Source organism: Nicotiana attenuata, unplaced genomic scaffold (assembly GCF_001879085.1).
Source record: "Nicotiana attenuata strain UT unplaced genomic scaffold, NIATTr2, whole genome shotgun sequence".
Taxonomy (NCBI): Eukaryota; Viridiplantae; Streptophyta; class Magnoliopsida; order Solanales; family Solanaceae; genus Nicotiana; species Nicotiana attenuata.
This window is the reverse complement of record NW_017671727.1, coordinates 50,453-69,262: the sequence shown is the minus strand read 5'-3', so window position 1 is coordinate 69,262 and position 18,810 is coordinate 50,453. Positions and strand designations below refer to the sequence as shown.

The 18,810-nt window shown below is 41.6% G+C and overlaps 1 pseudogene; it reads left to right on the top strand.

The window, feature by feature from the left end:
- Positions 1-2,920, top strand: part of LOC109209889 — a 17,114-nt pseudogene extending 14,194 nt beyond the window's left edge.
- Positions 2,921-18,810: the final 15,890 nt, after the last annotated feature.

Below are 18,810 nucleotides of genomic sequence, written 5' to 3'. Positions count from 1 at the left end.
TAGTTTAGTCTAGTTTAATCAGTAATTATCATCGGTAATGCCTTAATTCAGTGTTTGGTATTAATTAGCTGTTAGGTTTAATTTAGTTTGGTTAGGTTATAGCTGATTTGGGCTCATTAAGACTAACTATGGTCAAAGCCTTAAATAAGATAAAAGTTTGTTTAGGTTAATAATTTTAAGAGGGTTTCAGGGGTAATTTAGTCATTGAAAAGAGTAGTTTAATCAGATTTGGTAATTGTTGAAATGAAGTAAGGATAGAATAGGAATTGTAATGGGTATAGACCCTTCTAGAGTGGGCTTTAGTATAGATTTCAATAAAATAGGTGTAGTTACTTGTGTAACAAGTCAGAAAATAAAGGGTAAAAATAGAATTAAAATAGGGACTAATGGGTAAAGTGAAAATCTGAAATTGGACCCTAAGTTCACCTATAAATAGGCATTCATTTGCCTTGTAGAACAAGTTTTTCAGCTCTGAAAATTCCCCCACTCATACAAGCATTCATCAGCTCAAATTTGAATTTTGAAATTCAAAAACTTCTCTTAGATCTTATCTTCTTAACCAAAAACCAAAAAAAAAAAACAGTAGCAAAGCTCCAAAAAAAACTCAAAAAATATTGGTCTATTGAGAGTTTGGTTTAATTTCAAGTTGAAGTATTTGATTTTGCATCATTTAGCTTAGCATTTGGTTGCTGGAATTTGCTGGAGATTCCTGGGTTATTTCAAATTGGTTTTGAGTTGATTTGTTAGCTCTGTTGGTTTTCTGAACATTCATGGATCTCTGAGTTGCACCTGGGCTGTTCCTATTGTTCTATACTGCTGGAAATTGCATTTGCTGTAGTTGCTCGCCTTATTGCATCAGCTGACCTCTTCTCCTCTTCTCCTACATTTTATTCAAATTCCAGGTACACTTCGAGACTTTGATGTATCTCCTATTGAAGTGAAAATGAAAATGGAGTGTTCAACCATTTGCCTTCTGAGAAATGCATGCTTGAGTTGTCATAGAAGAGGAGATTATGTATGATTTATACTTGTTTAGGATTACATTTGATTCATATACATATTGTATAACTTGGACTGTGACTGTTGAATTTTGGATCCAAGTTTGTTTCCTCTGAATCAGAAGCTTCAATGTATAGTGTGGACTGTCTGTGATGGCTATAGCTTAAAATCGAACACTGAGTCAGAACTGATGTAGATCAGAAATTGTGTTAAATTTGGACTTATTAGGACAGTTTACATTTTTAAGTTTGTGTCATTTGATGGTACATGCAATATTAAATCGTTCAATATCGTTCAGTGATGTTTCCGCTTAGTTTAGATGATTTTGCTTCAATGGAACATTTGAATGCTCCTTCTCTGTTACGGCGTAAATAAAGTCATCATGAATTAATATCAGAACCAGCGTAACGACACTGAAGGTTGTTATTTTGGCTCAACATCATTCAAATTAGTAATTACATTTGCACCATCCTCTGGTAGAACCGACTGTTCAATAAAAGCATCATGTTGATCACCTTGTCTGCTAGTTTATTGGGCCAAGTTTGTATAAAACTGATTTGCTAGGTCAGTGCTTATTTGTGTTATTTTAGAGATCCAGTTGTGGAAAATCAAAATTCCTACTGAACTGAGTATCGAATTGGACAGCCGCCTAGATTTTCGCTGGGCCAATCATAAGCCAAAAAACGGAAGCATCTTCCCACTGGTCCATTCTTCTACTCATGTCGCCAAGGTTGATTCAGCCCCCCCCCCCCCTCTGCATGGGTTGGTCTTGAAGCCCACTCCCTAAGGAAATTCTTGGGCTGTCCCCGCTGAGTATCCATTTATCACTGTTAATTAGGACTTTTCCTTTTATATAAATACAAATAGAAAATTATAGTTGCTTTTAGGTTTTCCCTTTAAATAATAAAGACGAGCTTCGCCAAATAAAACATACAAATTGTGGGGCCCTCATTAATTGTTATATAAAAATACTTAGAATTCGGGCGGACCGTTTAGCGAATTTCACGGTCTTCTCCAAAGATAATAGACGCGTAGTTGCTTTAGGCTCGTATTTTAATAATATTACCTTCCTAAATGTGGGTGCACATTTATGTGACCCAAATCCAAATCTCAACGAAGTTGAAATGTGTTGACAATCACGGGTGCACTGGTGCGACGTGGTTCGAGACGCGTTTTCACGACGTTGCAATTCCTATTAAAAATAACAACAAAAGCGGTTTACTAATAAAAAGCACATAAGTTAGAACATGTTTTGAAATCAGATAAAATCAATTACAACAGTTGAGCGACCGTGCTAGAACCACGGAATCCGGGAATGCCTAACACCTTCTCCCCGGGTTAACACGAATTCCTTACTCAGAGTTCTGGTTCGCGGACTGTTAACAGAGTCATAATTTCCTCGGNATAGGAGTTCGAATTTCTTTCTTAGATCTTAGATATTACAAGAAAAACCGAAAAACAACCGACATACCATATAATAATTCAAAAATTACTGTTACATTAGTGTTTTCTAGGCCACTTTCAGATTCCAGTATTCAATGCCAGTTTCCAGTTCATTTAGGATCAGAACAGCTTGAATTTCCTGTCTCTATTCGATAATTTGAGGTTTGAAGGCGAGTTTTGAATCATTCGTGTGGTCTTTTCCCGGTTAATTTCTGGTCATTCTAGTGCTGATTTGAGTAGATTACTGGTTTATTTGGGTTTCGAAACATTTCTGGGCTTGCTGAATTTCTCTGGGTTGTATTTGACCCCTGCTTGTTACTGCTTGCTGCTGATCTCCTTTTATTCTGCTGTCATTTGATTCCCAGGTACACATTCGAATCACATTTTGATGAAGCTATGAAGTAAATGATGAAATGAAATATTCTTCCCTTTGTCTCCTGAGAAATTTGTGGTTGAATTGATATAATTGAACAGGTAGTAGCTGGCTTGTATTTGTTTAGGTTTATTTCTAATTCGTGCTTATATTGTATAAATGAGACAGACTGTGGACTGTTTGGCCTAATAGACTAATGATAGTCATTCATTTTGATATAGTGTGGTTTGATCGTGTAGTTTAACTTTTGAAATCAGAAATTAGCTTGAAGCATGAAAATGAGTTCGAGGTTTTATATATGGGCCTTTGTTTGAGTCCAGCATGATAATATTTCTCTAGTAGCAAATTCAGTAGTTCAGTTGTTTTTTTTAAAATCACGGATTATTTGAATGCTCATTTAATAAAGTTTGTTTGAATCAAGCTGAAAATAATTAGTTTGTTTGTGTTTACCAAGATCACGTTCCTAGTTGAATTTTCACCTTTAGGAACATTTAGGAACTCACCAGTAATAAATAAAACAACGTAAGCATGAAATTGGAATCAAATGAGTAGTATCCTATGGTGAGTTGTGTAATAGAGTTGCTAATCTATCTTATTGTTGTGAATTGAAGTAGAAGTCAGCAGTAATTGCAAAAGTGAAATGTATAACCTGAGGTAAAAATACAGTGGAAAATTGCACAGAATTACTTAGGATGCTTTGGGGTTAATGGGGACCGTTTGGTTACTACGTGGGGCCTCTGCCCAGTTTCGAACTCTAGTGTATTCAGTAGCTGCGAGGAAATTTTAATTGGGCCTTCTTTCACTGGCCTAATTTACGAGAAGCTAGCAATTGCCTGTGTTGGGCTGCTCTGTCAAATGACATTGAGATTAAATCGAAAAGTAGAAATCACCATCAATAGGAGAATTTTTAAGACCTTTTTAGGATATCCCTTTAAATAATAAATGAGACAAGCCTCGTCAAATAAAAACGCACAAATTGCGGGGCCTTCAATAAATGTTTATATTAAAATACTTAGAATTCGGGATGGGCCGTTTAGCGAATTTCACGGCCTTCCCCAAAATAATAACGTGTTAGTCTCTTTAGGCGCGCATTTTAATAACATTACCTTCCTAAACTTGAGTGCGCATTTATGTGACTCGAATCCAAATCCCAACAAAGTTGAAATGTGTCGAAAACCACGGGTGCACTGGTGCGACGTGGTCCGAGATGCATTTTCACGACGTTGCAATTCTTATTAAAAATAACAATAAAAGCGGTTTACCAGTAAAGGGCATACAAGTTAGAATATGTTTTAAAATCAGATAAAAGAAAATACAACAGTTGAGCGACCGTGCTAGAACCACGGAATCCGGGAATGCCTAATACCTTCTCCCGGGTTAACAGAATTCCTTACTCAGAGTTCTGGTTCGCGGACTGTTAACAGAGTCATAATTTCCTCGGATCGGGATTCAAACGGTGACTTGGAACACCATTAATCTCCCAAGTGGCGACTCTGAATATTAATAATAAATCCCGTTCCGACTGTCCTTTAATTGGAAAAACTCCTTTGCACCCTCACTGGTGTAGTGAAAAAGGAGGTGTGACATCTGGTTCTGGGGGAAATGAAGATTTTATTAAGATGTGACCGAACCCACAGGGCTGCCTACGTATCCCCTCTTAAACGCGAATCAGGTCAAGCGTAGTTCAGTTACATCAGATGAAGGAATGTAAACAATCTAAAAATAGTATCTCTTAACTGCATCTGAATTGATAGGCTTTGGCCAAACTTCTCCGTCCATTTCTGCAAGTATGAGTGCTCCTCCTATTAGCACCCTGTGAACCATGTAGGGACCTTGCCAGTTGGGTGAAAATTTCCCTTTGGCTTCATCTTGATGTGGGAAGATCCGCTTCAGCACCAGCCGCCCCGGTGCGAATTGTCTTGGTTTGACCCTTTTGTTGAAAGCTCTGGACATTCTATTCTGATAAAGCTTACCGTGACATACTGCATTCATTTTTTTCCATCTATGAGGGCTAGTTGTTCATAGCATCTCCTTATCCATTCTGCATCACTGAGTTCGGCTTCTTGTATGATCCTCAAAGAAGGAATTTCTACCTCGGCAGGAATGACAGCTTCGGTACCATAAACCAGCAAATAGGGAGTTGCCCCAGTTTATGTGCGGACTGTGGTACAGTACCCCAATAGGGAAAAGGGTAACTTTTCATGCCATTGCTTGTGATTTTCTACCATCTTCCTTAGTATCTTCTTAATGTTCTTGTTGGCAGCTTCCACGGCTCCGTTCATTTGAGGCATGTATGTTGTAGAGTTTTTGTGCTTGATGTTGAAGGTTTCACACATGGATTTCATTAGATCACTATTGAGATTGGCGGCATTATAAGTGATGATGGACTCGGGAACCTCGAATAGACAAACAATATGATCCCTGACAAAATTTGCGACGACTTCCTTGGTTACAGCTTTGTAAGATGCAGCCTCCACCCATTTTGTGAAGTAATCGATGGCCACTAAAATGAACCGGTGCTCGTTTGAAGTAGTGGGCTCGATCAGACTGATGACATCCATTCCCCAGGTAGCAAAAGGCTAAGGTGCACTTGTTGCATTGAGTTCATTTTGTGGTACCCTTATCATGTCTGCATGTATCTGGCATTGGTGGCACTTTTGGACGTACCGGATGCAATCTGCTTCCATAGTCATCCAAAAATATCCAGCTCTGAGTATCATTTTGGCTAGAACAAAACCGTTCATATGTGTGTCACAGGTTCCGGCATGTATCTCCTCCAGCAATTTGGAAGCCTCTTTTGCGTCAACACACCTTAACAATCCCAGATCAGGAGTTCTTCTATACAGGGTTCCTCCGCTTTGGAAGAAGTGATTAGACAGCCTCCGCAGTGTGCGTTTCTGAGTATGGTTCGCCTGTTCTAGGTATTCTCCTTTTGCCAAATATTCTTTGATGTCGTGGAACCAAGGTTTTCCATCTGTTTCTTCTTCAATATGGGCACAGTATGCCGGATGATTATGGATCCTCACCGGAATGGGATCGATGAAATTTTTGTCTGGATGTTGTATCATTGATGACAAAGTAGCTGGTGCGTCTGCGAACTCGTTCTGGACTCTCGAAACATGTTTGAATTCTATCTTTGTGAACCTCTTCATCAATTCTTGCACATGATACAAGTATGGTAGTATCTTGGTGTTTTTCGTAGCCCATTCTCCTTGAACCTGATGTACCAGAAGATCCGAATCACCAATTACCAGCAACTCTTGTATATTCATATCGATCGCCAAATTGAGCCCCATGATGCAAGCCACATATTCTGCCATATTGTTTGTGCACGAAAACCTAAGCTTTGCGGATACCGGATAATGTTGACCTATCTCTAATACCAAGACCACTCCAATACCTACTCCCTTGAAGTTGGCAGCTCCGTCGAAGAACATTTTCCAGCAGTCATATGCTTCAGCAATGTCCTCTCCTATGAATGACACTTCTTCATCACGAAAATACATTTTTAGTGGTTCGTATTCCCCTGCCACAGGATTTTCAGCAAGGTGGTCTGCCAATGCTTGTCCTTTGATTGCCTTCTGAGTTACATAGATGATATCGAACTCGTTTAACAATATCTGCCACTTGGCTAACTTCCTAGATGGCATAGGCTTCTGAAAGATGTACTTCAGAGGATCCATTCTTGATATGAGGTAGGTGGTATAGGCACAGAAGTAATGCCTCAATTTCTGAGTTGTCCATGTCAAAGCACATCAATTGCGCTCTAGCAGATAGTACCGTGCTTCGTAAGGTATGAACTTCTTATTCAAGTAATATATGGCTTGCTCCTTTCTTCCTGTCTCGTCATGTTGTCCCAAAACACAGCCGAAAGCCCCATCTAATACGGACAGATAGAGTAGCAAAGGTCTCCCAGGTTCTGGTGGGACTAGGATTGGTGGCGTGGACAAGTATTCCTTAATTTTGTCAAAAGCCCTTTGACAATCTGTAGTCCAACTGGTTTCAGCATCCTTCCTCAACATTTTGAAGATTGGTTCACATATTACTGTGGACTGTGCTATGAAGCGGCTGATGTAGTTGAGACGTCCCAGGAAGCTCATCACGTACTTTTTGCTCTTTGGTGGTGGTAACTCTTAGATAGCCTTAACTTTGGATGGGTCCAACTCGATTCCTCGACGGCTGACGATGAATCCCAATAATTTTCTGTAGGGACCCCGAATGCACATTTTGCGGGGTTCAGTTTTAAATTGTACCTTCTTAGCATGTCAAAGAATTTCTCAAGTCTGCTATGTGATATGTGGCCCTCTTGGATTTGATGATGACGTCGTCAACATACACCTCTATTTCCTTGTGTATCATATCATGGAAGATGGTCGTCATGGCTCTCATGTAGGTAGCCCCAGCATTCTTTAGACCGAATGGCATCATTTTGTAGCAGTACACTCTCCACAGTGTAATAAAGGCTGTTTTCTCTGCGTCTTCTTCGTCCATCCAAATCTGATGATAACCCGCAAACCAATCTACAAAGGACTGGAGTTCATGCTTGGCGCAATTATCGGTCAGAATGTGTATATTTGGCAGTGGGAAATCATTTTTGGGACTTGCTCTGTTTAAATCCCGATAGTCAACACACACCCTGACTTTCCCATCTTTCTTCGAAACCGGTACGATGTTGGCTAACCAGGTTGGATACTCAACTACCCTGAGGACTTTGGCCTTGATATGCTTAGTGACTTCTTCCTTGATTTTTAGGCTCATGTCTGGTTTGAACTTTATGAGTTTCTACTTTATCGGCAGACACATCGGATTGGTAGGCAGCTTGTGAGCCAATATGGATGTGCTCAGGCCTATCATGTCATCATATGACCATGCAAAAATATCCTCATATTCTTTTAGGAAACAAGTGTATTCTTCCTTTTCTGACGGTGATAGGTGAATGCTTATGCGAGTCTCCTTGACGGTTTCGGCGTCTCCCAAATTTATTGCCTCGGTTTCGTCCATGTTGGACTTAGGTTTGTTCTCAAAATTCTTAACCTCTCTTACAACTTCCTCAGGTATTTCATCTTCCTCTTCCGAATCACTATCCTCATGTTGCGTTGCCTCATTACATGTCACATTCATTGGTTCATCAGGAAAAGTAATAATAATGTTGTAGAAGAAAAATGTAAAAGGTAGTAATAAATACTAAATAACAATGCATTAATTAAATTTTGAAAATATCCAAAACAGGTACGGCTCGATGACTCGAGCAATTATTTCAAAACAAAATGCGTTTTTAAAACAAAATACTAAAAATATCTTAAATGCCTAGCATGGCTATTAAAACAAGTCAGGCTAATTGCCAAGCTACCCAGGAACTCGGCGGGCTCGGGATGGTGCGGCAGTCTAATTCTTGAGAACAGTTCCCTTCTCCACAGTCTGAATGGTGAGGCCTTCTTCCTCCTCCTCCTCAACTATCACATTGCAATCCATATTCTCGTCTTCTAGAAACAAATTCCTTAACCCAGCCAAAGCTTCCTCCTCTACAGATCCCTATATTGTGTCGGCCTGGTGAAAAGTTTGACTCAGATGTGGCACTGGCTGCTTGAGAAAGCAATAAGGACCACGCCATGGTGGCGACCAGTCGTTAAATTCTTGCCAGGTGTATGGATATCCAAGCCCAAACGTTGTGCCGTGACGTTTAAACTGTGTCGGTTTGGTAATGCCGTGGAGTTTCTTCCCAAGCCCTTTGCGGGGTTCATACCCAGACCATGCCAGTATGCTTTCTATTTTGTTACTCCACCACTTATCCTTCTCAATTGCGTTGACATGCTCAATGCGGTGATAAGTTTCTCCACCCAGCCTTCTTCTATTCTCGACAACCAGTACAGCTTGACTGGTATAAATACGGTTACTTCCATCTCCGTGAATGATTACCTCCTGATGGTTCCATTCGAACTTCATGGCCTGGTGTAGCGTGGAAGCCACATCCCCAGCGGCATGGATCCAAGGTCGACCCAATAGAAGATTGTATGTAGCAGATATGTCTAGTACTTGGAACTCAACATCGAACCAGGTCGGGCCCATCTACAGACAAAGGTTAATCTCCCCAATCGTGGCCCTTTGAGACCCATCAAATGCCTTCACGTTCATACTCCCTGCTCGTATCTCATGGAAAATTTTGCCCAACCTTTTCAGAGTAGTCAACGTACAAATGTTGAGGCTTGAACCCCCATCTATTAAGACTCTGGCAATGAATTTGTCTTCAAGTTGTATTTTGATATGCAGTGCCCTGTTGTGACTTAATCCTTCAGGCGGTAATTCATCTTCGTGGAAGGTGATCTTGTGACTCTCCACTACTTTCCTTACCATGTCGGCCATCTCTCCACTAGTGATGGTTTTGGGTACATAAGCTTCATTCAACACCTTCATCAGAGCACTCCAATGCGCCTCAGAATTTTGCAATAGCGTTAGAATGGATATCTAGGCGGGAGTCTTGTTCAGGTGATCCACGACAGAGTATTCCCTCGCCTGTACTTTCCTCTAGAGATCGTCAGGACCAGTTTCAATGATAGGTTGTTTGGTAGCAGCCTCCTTGCTTGTTCCTCCCGAATTTTCGGGTGTATAAATTCTTCCCGTTCTAGTCATCCCCTGTGCGGCACCAGATTCTTCCATCTTTACTTTTCCTTTTCTCCTAGCTTCGGCGACGTAATCCCAGGGTATGGCATTGGACTTGAGGTATGGGAGCTACTATCACAGTGAAGGGTGTGGATACTTCTACTTCAAATGGAGCTGGTGTAGTTGCAGGTGCTGCTACTTCAATTTCAAACGGGATTGTTGCGGCTACCTCGATTGGCGGTTGTATCTGTACCACAATAGGAGTGAGTGTGACTGCAGGTTTAGGGTCATCACCTTCCCGAATAAGCCTAATCGACCCTTGTCACTCCTCCTTTTTTTCTACCCCGAAAGGGTATAGAGGAAATTTTCCAATTAAAGTGACAAAATCGAAATGGGATTATTATATCAAATTCAGAGTCGCCACTTGGGATAATTTATGGTGTCCCAAGTCACCGGTTAAAAATCCCGAATCGAGGAAGTTTGGTGGTGAGGGGTGGGTTCGCGATGGCAGTTGGCGGCGGGGTGTGGTCTCTGGTCGCTGGGCTTTGAGTGGTCTCTCGATGGAGAAGAAAGGTCGTTGTTGTTGCGAGATGAAGAATCAGCAGCGGTTGGTTTTGGTTCTTGTCGCTGACGTGTGGTGAACGATCTTAAGGTTTTGGTTCTTAGGTCTTAAGGTTAATTGGAGAAGATGATGTGAGGAGTGTGTTCTTTAGGTTCTTAAGGTCTTTTGTCTTAGGTTGAAGAAGAGGGGTCCTAAAATGGCTGCTCTAGGTTGCTGATGACGAAAAACGGCTGGAATATCTCTATGGGAATCAGGGTTGGTCCTCCTATCAAGAAGAACGAACTGCTCCAGGGTCTGATGGGGTCTCTCTAAGTCTAAACAAAATGGCTGATCCCTTTAGTCACTAGGGTTTTTTGGGTTATTTTTAGGTTAAGGGAGTATGGACTTAGAAATTATGGGCTAGATCCGAACTGGGCCTAAAAAATGGGTTGTTTGAGCCCAAATGTTATTTTTTTCTCCTTGAACAAGACTAAAAATACTACCTATTTACTAATTAATCCTACTTATGTAAAATAATTATTAAAATAAAACTAACCGTTAAAACAAACCTAGTTTTGGTATTTTTCAAATATCATACTAAAAAAATAAAAATGGAACTAGATTGAAATCATTGCAAAATTAAAATAATATTCCTACCAAACTACTAATATTCCTGAAAACAAAGTGGAACTACTTTTTTATTTGTATTTTTTAAATTTTATGAAAGGTAGATAAAACAAGATAAAATATCAATTACCTAAATAAAAGAAAAATATATATATTTTTTGTAATTTTTATTTTTGTGACAAAATAAAGTAAAAGTGTCAAAATTAGTTAATGTAGCGATATTGGACCTAAACTAAATATTTAATACTAAAACATACAAAAACTTGGGGAGGATCAAAAATTACATGTATACAGCTGCCCCTCTTTGACTGGAAACGCGAAGAGTTTTCAAACAAAGAACGACGAGACAGGTTTTTTGACCCGACCCTTATTTAGGGAGAGCAAAAACTAAGAGAAAGGAGAATCTGACCGAGCCCTGGCATCTGATCTGCCTACATATCCTTGGCTATAAAGGAATCAGGCCACGTGTAGTACAGAAGTAGGAACAGTGATGGAGTATACCAAGGTGGAGAGCCGATTGAGGTGCCGTTCCGTCGAGGTTCCGGTCCGCGGTCCTGTTATTACACCAAAAATAAAAGGAAAAATTACAGCAAAAATAAAAGAAAAATACAAAATTATATCTATTCCTTTTCTTGAATCTCCACTTGCTCCTTCAACATGAAACTGAAAATTCACCCTATTCTTCAAGTGGGCATCCTGCTGACTTGAATTTGAAGAAAACTGGAAGTTGACCCCAGCCTGACATCCTGTTGCTTGCACTTGAAATAAACTTGAACTTGGAGTAGACTTGAGCTTGAAAACCTTTTTCCTCAGGCGGCTCGTGCTACTTCCGATTTGAATTAAAAATTGTCCCTATTCGGGATCTTGCTGTCTTTGACTTGAATCTTGAAAACTAAAAGTTGACCCTATTCTTCAGGCGGACTCCTGTTGTCTTTGACTTGAATCTTGAAAACTGAAAGTTGGCCCTGTTCTTCAGGCTGACTCCTGCTGTATTTGACTTGAATCTTGAAAACTGAAAGTTGACTCTGTTCTTCAGGCGGGCTCCTGATGCCTCTCCGACTTGAACTTGAAACTAAAGTTGACCTATCTTCAGCGGCTCCTGATGCTTCTCTAACTTCAATTGAAAACTGAACTATGTCTTCAGGCGGTCTCCTGCTGCTCCTGACTTGAACTTGAAAACTGAAACGTGTACCTAGTCGTCAGGCGGTCTACGTGACTGTCCTCGTCTGACTATCGAAACTTGTAAACTTGAAACGTTTGACCCTTAGTCGTCTAAGTCGGTNTCGTCCGTGACAAGGTTATCCCTATTCTTCAGGCGGGATTCTGCTGATGCTTCTCTAACTTGAAATTGAAAACTGAACATGTTCTTTAGGCGGGCTCCTGATGCCTCCCTGACTTGAACTTGAAAAATGAAAGTTGACCCTATTCTTCAGGCGGGCTCCTGATGCTTCTCTAACTTCAATTGAAAACTGAACATGTTCTTCAGGCGGGCTCCTGATGCCTCCCTGACTTGAACTTGAAAAATGAAAGTTGACCTTATTCTTCAGGCGGGCACCTGATGCCTCTCTGACATGAAATTGTAAACTGAAAGTTGACCCTATTCTTCAAGCGGGATTCTCCTGATGCTTCTCTAACTTGAAATTGAAAACTGAACATGTTCTTCAAGCGAGCTCCTGATGCCTCTCTGACTTGAAATTGTACACTGAATGTTGACCTTGTTCTTCAGGCGGGATTCTCCTGATGCTTCTCTAACTTGAAATTGAAAACTGAACATGTTCTTCAGGCGGGCTCCTGATGCCTCCCTAACTTAAACTTGAAAACCGAAAGTTGACCATATTCTTCAGGCAGGCTCTTAATGCCTCTCTGACTTGAAACTGTAAACTGAAAGTTGACCTTGTTCTTCAGGCGGGATTCTCCTGATGCTTCCTTGACTTGGACCTAAATCCGATTTCTGAAATGTTGCCCCTCGTTATCCAGGTGGGTTCCTGCAATCAAACAAACAAAACGAACAAAAAGTTTTTGCCCCAGTTTGCACTAGGAAGATTTGTGAATTATCAGAAAAACTTTGAATCACTTATGCTATTGACGAAAGATGCAAAGGTGAAAGTAAAGCTAAAAACTCGACTAGGATGTGTGTCTCTTGTGAGATTGACCTTAAGGAAAACTATAAACTGAGCTTGACTAAACTAAAAATTGACTCCTCCATGGCTAACCAAGAAAGGAGCGTCTTTCCAATTACCAAGCTCAACATCTTAGCCACTGAGTTCCGTATTAACATTACTAGGACCTTCACAAGTCTCTGTCACATTGACCTTAGCAAATTACGTTTGGGTCCCTTTTGCTAACTCGTTCTTAAGATCAACTTCCAGAACCGACACTGATAGCGCTGAAAGCTTTGCGGCAAGTGGCCCTCCGAGGATCTCAGAAGAGTTCTCATATTCCTTTTCAACACAAATCATACCCACCATATGCGTCTCATTATGAACAGTCAATGGACTTTTGCTAGTGTCTACTGTATCTGGATTTTGCACGACAATGTCACCTGCATTAATAAGCTTCTGAACTGCTCTTTTCAGATGCCAACACTTTTCTACGTTGTGACCTGGGGCATTAGAGCAATATGCGCACCTTTGAGAATAATCAAAATTCTTTTAAAGAGAGTTAGGCATTTTTATCTGAATCGGCTTCAACATGTCCAATTGCCTCAACCTTTGGAACAAACTAGCATATGATTCTCCAATAGGAGTGGAATCTATTCCTTTTGATGTTGCCTTCTCATTTTGTACTCTGGCCTCGGTTGGAACCTTTTGCGAGTAGGTGGTTGATATGCTTGAAGGGATGGGTAAGACATTTGTGGAGGCGGTGCAGGCCATTGCAGGTCTTGTGCATGTGGAACATATGTCAGTGCATTGTGGATAGAGTACTAGGAATGTGAGGTATGACTTTGGGGATTTTGTGGAGAGAAGTAGCATTGGGGAGGATTATCTGGAGTATGGGGATATTCATGGGATTGATGTTGAGGCCGAATGCATTGAACCAGAACGCCCACTAGATCTTGTCGTTGGCGGGGCTCAACAACATCTTTTCTGTTTCTCTTTCTTCCCCCCAAACTTACTGAGATGTTCTGAATGTCTTCTATAGTATCTTTCAGTGCAGAATAACTCATGATTTTCTGACTTGATTCCGTCCTCTACCATCTCCCCCATTTTTACCACGTCATTGAAAGGTTTTCCCAAGGCCGAGATCAAATGACTGAAGTAGGTGGGCCCCTGGGCTTGTAGGAAAAGCTCAACCACTTCTTCTTCACCAATCGGGGGACTGACCCGAGCAGCTTGTTCCCTCCATCTGAGCCCAAACTCCCTAAAACTTTCCTCCGGTTTCTTTTCCATCTTAGATAGGGAGGAGCGGTCTGGGATAATGTCTAGATTGTACTGAAAGTGTCAAACAAAATCTTGAGCCATGTCATCCCATGCATGCCACTTATTGACATCTTGATAAATATACCATTCCAAGGCTTCCCCAGTTAAGCTCTCACTGAAATACGCCATTAATAACTCATCTTTCCCACCAACACTTCTCATTACACTGCAATAACCCATCATATGTGCTATTGGATCTCCACGCCCGTCATACAAGCTAAACTTTGCCATTTTAAACCCCGCGGGCGGATGAACATCAAGGAACATACATAAGTCATTGTAAGACATGTTAATCTGATTTCCCATCCTTTGCCTTCTCCTTAAGGACTGTTCTATACCTTTCAGCTTCCTGGATATCTCATCTCGCCCTTCTTTTCTTGTGAACTTTTCATTTTCAACATGAGGCCCATCCCGAAAGCTATGATTGTATGAGTCAGGGACCTTGTGGGCAACCTCTGAGGGGTAATATTGGGCATCATGAGTTTTGAGTGGGTGTTCATGGTTGGATCTGTGAAGGAAAGATTGTTGAGAAGTTGTGATCGTGGGGATAGTGGATATGACAGGAGGGCAATTTTTGGGAAAGGTAGTTGGAGGACGAGTGATGGAGCTACTAGGGTGGTTGGGAAAGCTGTGATAAGCGGGAGAATCTGGAGAGTATGGTGGATCGTCTGGCATTATGACCGGAGTTTGGGTAAGGGTAGCATCTAGGAAGTTAGGTGGTAGCGGGGATGGTGCCTTCCCAGTCATCCAAGCCCGATACATGACCGTCATGTGTTGTCTTAACATCCTTACCTCTTCAACCAACCCATTGTTCTGTTCAACCAATTGCTTTTGGGCACCTGTATTAACCAACTCAATTCTGTTGTCATCTACTATTGCCTTTCGACTTTATGTTGTAGAGAAGAGTTATCACATTAAGAACCACAAACCAACCACCCTTCTTCTATAATGAAGATAGCAAAGAGGAACAAAATGAAGTCATCGTGTTAGCGTTAGGGCATTTAACATAAGATAATCTCACTTTATGTGCAATTGCACCTAGTCACAATTATCGGTTCTAAAATGACTTCGAGGGTACGAAGGTCATATGGCATCATCCCAATTTCACTCTTCTTGCCTCATTTCCTTCTTCATTTTCCTTTCTAGCACCGCTTGGTTTCTTATTTCCTTTCTCCTCTTTTCTTTTTGCTTATCGCTCTTTTCTTTCCTCTTTTCTCACATCCCACAACTTCATTCTCTTTTTTTCTTTTTTTTTCTTTTTTTTTAATGATGATTCGATTGAACCCTATATAAGTTGCCTATGTATCATGTCCCTCATGAATCAGATCAAGCGTAGTTCTGAAAAATCGAGAATAGACTAAATAAACAAACGTTCTTTTTTTTACCTTAATGACTATTCTGAGAAGAAAAGAGAAGAAAATCTCTCTATTTTAGACTTAATGTTCTATAATCTATTCTAAACTCAATCTTAAGTGAGCATATGTGACGACCCGGCCGGTCATCTCATGAGTTACCGGTCCGTTTCCCCCATTTCTTCTTCTTATTGCTTTGTTCATCTGTGTTTTGAGGTATCGGGTGGGTTGGATTGAATCCAGATTGGTTTTGGTGAAGTTTGAGACACTTAGTCTCTTTTAAGAAGGCTTAAGTTGGAAAAGTCAACTGGATGTTGACTTATGTGTTAGAGGGCTCGGATGTGAGTTCCGATGGTTCGGTTAGCTTCGGGAGGTAATTTATGACTTAGGAGTGTGATCGGAATGGGTTTTGGAAGCCTGGAGTAGAATTAGGCTTGAATCGGCGAAGTTGATATTTTGGCGACTTCCGATTGATAGGCGAGATTTTGATATAGGGGTCGGAATTGAATTCCGAGAGTTGCAGTAGCTTCGTTATGTTTATTTGGGATGTGTGTGCAAAATTTCAGGTCATTCGGACGTGGTTTGGTTGGGTTTTTGGATCAAAAGCGTATTTCAGAAGATTTTTAGAAACCTAGGCTTGAATCCGATGTGTTTTGGGTGATTTGATGTTGATTGAGGTGTTTTGATGATTGGAACAAGTTTGAATAAGGTTTTAGGATGTGTTGGTGCTTTTGGTTGAGGTCTCGGGGCCCTCGGGGTGATTTTGGGTGCTTAACGGAGAGGTTTGATGTTGATTGCAGCTTCAGATTTTGCTGTTTCTGGTGTTTTCGCACCTGGGGTCTGGGGACCGCAGGTACGGTGTCGCATATGTGGGAGAAAAATCGTAGAAGCGGTTTTGGACGAAATGTCTGGAACCGCAGATGCGGTAGAGGGACCGCACCTGCAGAGCCGCAGATGCGGCGAGTGCACCGCAGATGCGGCTCTGGTCTCTTAAGTGAAGTCCGCAGAAGCGGTTGGTTAGACCGCAAATGCGGTACCGCAGAAGCAGATTTTTGACCGCAGATGCGGAAAAGCCTGGGCAGACCATATATGTTATTTCATTTCGCGATTTTGGGTTATTTCACCATTGTTGCCTTCGACCTTGGAGCTTTTTGGGCGATTCTGAATAGAGAAATCAAGAGACTTTGTTATGGTAAGGAATTTTGGACCTAAAACACAATTCTATGGTAGATTTTTATGGATTTAGGGCTATAATTAAAGGAATTAAAAGGCTAAAATGGAGGATTAGGGCTTGAGTTTAAGAGTCTTCTAAATGGGGATTTGAGGGGTGATTTTGACTCCGATTTTGTGTGCTTGATATGTATGAACTCGTGGGAAGACGAGGAATCTAATGATGTGAAAATTTTTGAGTTTCGAGAAGTGGGCCCCGGGCTCAGGTTTTGCTAATTTCGGGATTTTTGGTATTTTTTGATTGTTTTCGCTTGGGCTTTGTTCCCTTAGCATATTTTGATGTCCTCGTTCTGATTTTGGATAGATTCGACGCGCGTGGAGGCCAATTCGAGGGGCAAGGGCGTCGCGAGCTAGAGATTTATCCGTTTCGAGGTGAGTAATGATTGTAAATGATGTCCTGAGGGTTTGAAACCCCGGATTGCACATCGTAGTGCTATATTGAGGTGAGGCACACGCTCAATGACAAGAGTGGGGTCGTGTACTATTAGGGATTTGGACTTGGTCTGTCCCGATTGATGATTTTACCGCGTATTTGATTGAAAACTATTTTCATCATCGTTTTATTGGGTTGAATGCCATATTTGGGCTTCGTGCCAACTACTGGAACCCTTCGGGCCTTTTATTTGATATTTCCTCACTGTTTTGACTTACTATTTGAACTCAGTCATATTAAATTCCACTGTTTTACTACGCAGTCGTTTTTATTCAGTTTTGAGATTTAAATGATGTTCGGGCTGAGAAACACTGTTTTACTATTGATCGAGGGGCTTGTGATGATTTTTGACTGAGTAAGGCCGAGGGCCTATATTGTGAGGAGATACTGATACTGATTAGAGGCCGGCAGCCTGAGATATGTACGCCACGAGGTGGCTTGTTTGATATGAGGTCGAGGGCCTAGATTTGATGCCACGAGATGGCTTGTTATTGCACTTGGGCCGTAAGGGGCCCCTCCAGGAGTCTGCACACCCCCAGTGAGCGTGGTTACCCATTGTGATGTGAGATTTAGCCCGAGGGGCTGTTACTGTTGTGAGATGTTGTCCGAGGGGCGGATGTGGTGTTACTGTTCCCGAGGGGCAAATTTCTATTTGTTTACGTTATTATAATTAGCTGTCAATTACCTGTTTATTCGTTTAAAGAGCAATTTCCTTGATTTTTACTGGTTTTACTGATCTTAAATGATTTTACTGCTTCATTATAAAATGCCATGTGCTTTACGTGTTTTCTTACTTTCAGTCATTATTTATATTTGTTACTCACTGAGTTGGAGTACTCACTTTACTCCCTGCACCCTGTGTGCAGATTCGGCGTAGCTGATTCCGCTCCGGAGTGCTGACTTCCTCCAGTTCCAGGCGAGCCTTTCGGAGATTTCGAGCTAGTTGTTGACTCCGCAACCCCGTGTCTCTATTCCTCTATCATTCATGTTTCTTTTCAAACAATTGTAGTAGGTTATGACTTTAGCAGACTGTATTGTGGTTCATAGATGCTCGTGACTTGTGACACCCCGGTTTGGGTTGTGTCGGGTTGGATTTTCTGCATTTTCATCAATATTTACGCTATTCAATACTATTAAATCATGTCTAGATTACTCTTGTGTTGATAAACTGCTTAAAAGGTGAATTGGGTTTAACTGGCTGGCCTTGTCTTCACGAGAGGCGCCATCACGACCGGGTTCGGGGTTTGGGTCGTGACAAGTTGGTATCAGAGCCTAGGTTACATAGGTCTCACGAGTCATGGGCAGGTTTAGTAGAGTCTCGTGGATCAGTACGGAGACGTCTGTATTTATCCTCGAGAGGTTGCAGAACCTTTAGGAAAAACTTCACATTCTTGAAACTCTTATCATGCGAGTTTGTTGATCCGAGTACTAAATTTCTGTTGTTCTATTCTCTCACAGATGGTGAGGACACGCGCCACCGGACAGGGTGGACGACCACCAGTGCCACCAGCTGCGGCCACCAGAGGACGAGGACGCGGTCGTGGTCATGGTAGAGGTAGAGCAACGGGGGAAGCACCTGCAGATCTACCAGCTGCCCCAGTTTCAGGACCAGGTTCCAGCTGTGGACCCTCCAGCAGCACCAGCTCAGGCACCAGCTATACCTATTATGATTTCGGGTCTTCAAGAGGCCTTGGCTCAGATCTTATCGGTTTGTACTGGCCTAGCTCGGGCAGTTTCAGCCACTACAACCGCAGCTACTTCACAGGCCGGGAGAGGTAGTCAGACTCCCGCCGCCC